Raw genomic sequence first — 5929 nt, 5'->3', positions numbered from 1 at the left:
ACAATGTGGACATTTGTTTCCCTTTATTGATTAAGGTATTACAAATGTGGGCAGTATGGACATTTTAATGATGAATATTTTCCTATCCATGAACACAGTATATGTTTCCATTTATTTGCATCACCCTCAATTTCTTCCTACCATACCTTATATTTTTCCAAGTACAGGTCTTTTATCTCCTTGATTAAATTTATTCCTAGGTACCATTTTTTGTCTGTTTTTGGTTGCAATAGGAATTTTCTTAATTTTTCTTTGTGATAGCTCATTATCAGTGTGTAAAAATGCCACCAATTTCTAAATGTTAATTTTTTATCCTGCTTTTTTGCTGAGTTTATTAGATCTAGTAGTTTTTGGTGGAGTCTTTAGGGTTTTCTATATAATATGTGGCTATTAAACTCTAATGTTATATAAGCATTTAACAGTTTATATTAACAAAATATATAATATCTAATTATACATTTGAAAAATCATAAAGTAGAACTCATTATATTATGCTTCAGTAAAAAAGAGACAAACATGTTATAACCATATAGTGCAATAATTGTAAATTAATTAGTTACAAATCAATTAGTAATTTTTTTTTTAATCCTCACCCAAGGATATTTTTCCATTGATTTTTAGAGAGGGAAAGACAGAGAGAAATATCGATGTGAGAGAAACATCAATATGAGAGGAACACATTAATTGGTTGCCTCCTACATGGAGTCTCCACCAGGGCCCAGGCCAGAGAGGAACCTGCAACTGAGATACATGCCCTTGACTAGAATTGAACCTAGGACCTTTTGGTCTGGAGGCTGATGCTCTATCCACTAAGCCAAACCAGCTAGGGCACAAATCAATTAGTTAAACAGAACCCTAAGACTTGCTACATTCCAAAGAGTATGTAACAAACTAATTGTTAAAACATCCAATGTAATTAGATGTATATACTTTATTCAGAGATGAAAATATTTGAATATATTTTTAATAACTCTGACTTCACATCAGTAGTAAAGCATGTACTTCACAGTTATTATTAATTATTATTATTGAAGTATGATTCCTTATAGGATCTTAGAAATGAGAGCAATAATGAGACAATAGTAATATTTATTTATTCTATGCATTCAATTATTTCATCCTGACAATAATCTTAAAACAAGATATAATTATTTGAGAGATTTAACTCATTCACTGGCATTGAGAAATAGCCTAATAAATATACAGGGTTTGGCAAAAGTAGGTTTACAGTTATTCATATGGAGAAATAATATAATAATTAAAAATAACAATACAAGAATAAACTCTGTTTCACATACTCCACAACTGTAAACCTACTTTTGCTCCACCCTGTATATTAACTGACTAGCCATTTTACTACTGATAAGGCCAAGGCTCAGATTGATGATGCCACAAAACTAGTCAGTGGAGAAGAATGCAGGTCTATCAGATTAAATCCTATGCACTTTCCATTATGAAATATTTCCTCTCTCTTTTCTCTTTGTCTACTTGGAAACATTATTCAATTATTTCCTACCAAGGCATTTTTCTTGGCTGCCACTTCAGTCAGATGGGTTACGATGCCTCTCTTGGTTATCCATTTCATTTGAAGCACTTCTCACACTGAGAACAATCAAAATTCTTTTTAGATGACTCCAAGATTCAGTACCCTAACCTTTCAGGTTTGTGATTTTTCCCCTCCACCTTTAGTAACTTTTATCTTTATTCAATATTCTCCTACACTGGATCTTATCATCACCTGGAACTCTCAAACAATTAAAACTGAAGTTGAAATATTCCTCTCTCAAACCACAAAGTAATTTTTTCATTTCAGTTAATATGAAGATAATTTTTTTCACCTTTATACAGTTATCCTATTACTTGAACCCTCTCTTTTTTTTTATTTTAAAATATATATTTTATTGATTTTTTACAGAGAGGAAGGAAGAGAGATAGAGAGTTAGAAACATCGATGAGAGAGAAACATCGAGCAGCTGCTTCCTGCACATCTCCCACTGGGGATGTGCCCGCAACCCAGGTACATGCCCTTGACCGGAATCGACCCTGGGCCCCCCCAGTCCGCAGGCCGACGCTCCATCCACTGAGCCAAACTGGTCTCGGCAACTTGAACCCTCTCTTTTCTCTGTTTATTCCCCTTCTTAAACTCTTTTTCTTCCTCATCTCTCTAAGATTCCTGGTCTGTTATTTCAAACATTCTTAATTCTTCTATATATTTGTTCCTTTTTATCTATTTTCATTTAATCACACCCTCTGAAAAAAAAAAATTGCCCATATTCTCTAAACATATACCTGGCTACTAAGCACTACTGGAAATGCCTACAAAATTATGTGGATTTGTGACACTACATATTTTTAAAAATATATATATTTTATTGATTTTTTACAGGGAGGAGGGGAGAGGGATAAAGAGTTAGAAACATAGATGAGAGAGAAACATTAATCAGCTGCCTCCTGCACACTCCCTACTGGGGATGTGCCTGCAACCAAGGTACATGCCTTTGACTGGAATCGAACCTGGGACCCTTCAGTCCACAGGCCGAAGCTCTATCCACTGAGCCAAACCGGTTAGGGTGACACTGCATAATGAAGACACCTAGCCTCACCTGGAACCTTAATCATGCCTGTAATCTTTTCACAGTTCTTTCTTCAGTTCTTGCTCTCATTCTTTAAAACAACATTTTAAAAATTTGACATACATCTCCATTAATTGCCCTAAACTCTTCTTAAATTTCTCTTCTCCCCTTTTCTTCCACATTCAGTAATATCTATAATAGTTTAGGTACATATTTGTTAAATTAATGAATCTGCAAAATAAAATATTCAATAAACCAACCTCTACTACTCTCATCAGACCAATATACTAATCTGTATCTAAACTGTTCTTTTACCCTTTGCCAATGAAAGCAATTCTACTTCACAATTTTATGCCTCCCCGCCCCCCTTTCTTTTGTATTTTCATTCTTGCCCTTTCTGCTGACTCATTCCATGAATGGACTGTTATGGACAGACCATTGTGGGCATCATCCATTCATAGGACTGCCAGGAATCATATCTGACTCAAAAGCATGTAGCACACAAACACACCAAGTTATCCCATTAAACCCTGTTGATGTTTTGGCTCTCTAGCTTCTACCATAGCTTTCTTGTTTTCAAAGTATCTCAAGAATTTTCAACACCATGGCTTTCTCCAGTTTTTCATATCCCTCATTCAAACCACAGCAACTTAACAACTGCCTCCTCATTGAAGTAAATTTTTTTCGATAAAGTTCCCCACACTGTCTTATTACCAATAAAAATGAGTACCCTTTTGACTTGGCCTACTGGTAGTATTTGAAGTTGCTGGGCACTTTTTATACATAAGTTACTTGTCTTCCTTCTACTTTTCTTTCTAATTATTTCCCAATTTCCTGTGTTGGCTGCTCGTTTTGGACATTCTGTGAATGGTTTCAAGGACATATGGGGGGATTTTATTATATGTTTTTTATTTTCAACATAGAATATTTATTGCTACATTCACATCAAATAGTACAGTGCCTGGTGTGAGAAGCAAATGGTAAATATTTCTTGAATAAATGAATGAAGATAGTTTTGTCAATTGTACTTTTTTGTGTTGCAGTGTTAATGTGGAGTGAATGAACAACTGTGTTTTTCTGAGTTTTTTGATAATGCTTTACTTAAATTTCTCCTTTTGTCCAGTAGAAATAAAAGATATAAACAGGACTATAATATCTTTGTAAAAAGGTGAATGTATCACATGATTTTACTTTTTTAATGCACAACAAATTTACAAAATATAAAATGACCATTATAACTTGACTTAGTTAACATTAAACATAGAGCACATCAAATTTTATAATTTTGACCTAATCACACTTATCCAAACCAACTTGAGTGTATTTTCTTTAATATCTTTTTAAGAAGACATCTATTAACGATCATTTGTAAGAATTAAATCCATAAAACCAATGTAAAATTTATTGTCCATATTTTGATAATATTAAAGATTTGAGCATATTTAATTCTACCACAAAATAAGAAACAAGGGTGAATTGATCCCTGAGGTACAGGATGATTTTCTGAAATGCTGATACGCAGTCACATAATAAATGTTATCAATATGCTTCTTAAATCTCTTATGAATTTAATTACCATGAGATGCAAAACAAAACAAGAACAAAAGAAATCACTCCAGCATATAAATGCCTTCTTCAAATGAGTCTTTGTTCTTCTAAGAGGCCATGGATTAATTATCATTCTTATTCTAAGCATCTAGTTCACTGCTTTGATTTAATGAAAGGTTAGCTTGACCTCACACTCAAACTGTCATTCTAAAGTAGTTGAAGTAACAATTATTACCTAGAGATTATTTATCAAAAGGGGAATTCTCAAGGATGAAGTGATCACTGCTTATCAAATACCTGACCTTGATAAGCAAGATATAATTGACCTGAACTTTATCTATTACAGATATGTGAAAGATAATTTTTTCTTCCAAATGAATACTTAATTACCCAATAAAAACATATACTGTTCCTTTAAAGTGCTTACATACCAACTTGATAAAGTTAATGCTTAAAGTTTCTGAATATAGGCTCCAATAGTTCCTTATTAAACTAGATTAATATTAATGTAGTAAATGCCATGTTATTGCCTCTTTATATCATTTTACTGCCTTAGGCATTTCTAAGGGCAAAAAAAAAGTTGTGAGTTTGAAGGTGCCTGAAGAGAAAACTCCTTTACTATTAACTCTGTTAATTGTACAAGATTTGTCTACATGTGTATATATCTATGTCTATCTCTCTTTCTCTTTGTGCGTGTATGTTTGTCTATATAGTCATAGATATCTATACGTATGTCTATGTATGATAGAAGCAGTTTAAAATGATCAGTGGAAGAGAATCACATTAGAAAGGAAAATAATCAAATTAACACTGGAACTACCTGTGCTATTGAAGATGTGCTTTCTGCCTGTTCCCCTGCCCAAAAAAGGGGAGAAATAGACATGCTCTTCCAAAGCGGTTGCCGAAGCCCTTTCCCATATTACTGATGTTATGGTCTGATTGTGATTAGTAGGAAGTACTATAAAGTTGGTTCAGTCTTACATACGCTGTAGCATAAGGAGGTCCTGCGTCTTTTGTAATCACCCCCCACCAATACCCATTATGTTTGCTTTGTCTGGAAGGAAGATTGAGGGATCAAGGCTTGGCAGGGACAAGCCACGAGCAAGGTATCATCCCTTGTATCATGCCAGTGAAGGCAGAAGGTATCCTCAGATAAGAGTGTTAGCTAAGGTGTTAGGATAAGCAGCTAATTAACTATTGCGGGTGTCGTGCAAGGAGCCAGAGTCTTACTAAGCTCTCAACTGGAGGAATATTGAAGCTTCTAGGTCCTGAAACATCAGAGATTATCTATCAACAAAACTGCCGGCAGCTAAAGGGACTGTTTGCAACTCTAAGTCCCAGAGTAAATATTGCAGTTATGGAATATTGGGAACTGGTGTTCTTATTCCAAATGAGAGAAGAATGGCTAAAAATATAAACAGAGTGAAAATGCCCCAGAGGTTGAAAAATCTATTTATTTGCTCATGTTTTAGGTAAATGTTTCCAAATCTATTTCCGAATATGCCTCTCTAAAGGGAAAGCTCTATTTCTGGTAACAATTAAGACCTGGTTTTCTAACTTGTACTTTTTTTTATTTTTTATTTTGCCACTAGCAGTATGATTTCTAAAGGAAGTGGCAGTCCTAAATTCTCCAGACATCACTCACAAGCAAAGCAGGCTCTGAAGCTATCAAATTGCCTACCTACAGTCTATCAAAACATGCACAGCTGGACTGGATACTAATAGAGTCCACAGAATCGAATGTAGGCAGGTAGCACTCTGAGAGTCAAGGATTTCTTCTTCAATCAGCGAATGTTCGTAAAGGGCTA

This window comes from Myotis davidii, unplaced genomic scaffold, assembly GCF_000327345.1.
Source record: "Myotis davidii unplaced genomic scaffold, ASM32734v1 scaffold277, whole genome shotgun sequence".
NCBI classification, from domain to species: domain Eukaryota; kingdom Metazoa; phylum Chordata; class Mammalia; order Chiroptera; family Vespertilionidae; genus Myotis; species Myotis davidii.
Note: the sequence above shows the minus strand (reverse complement) of the source record.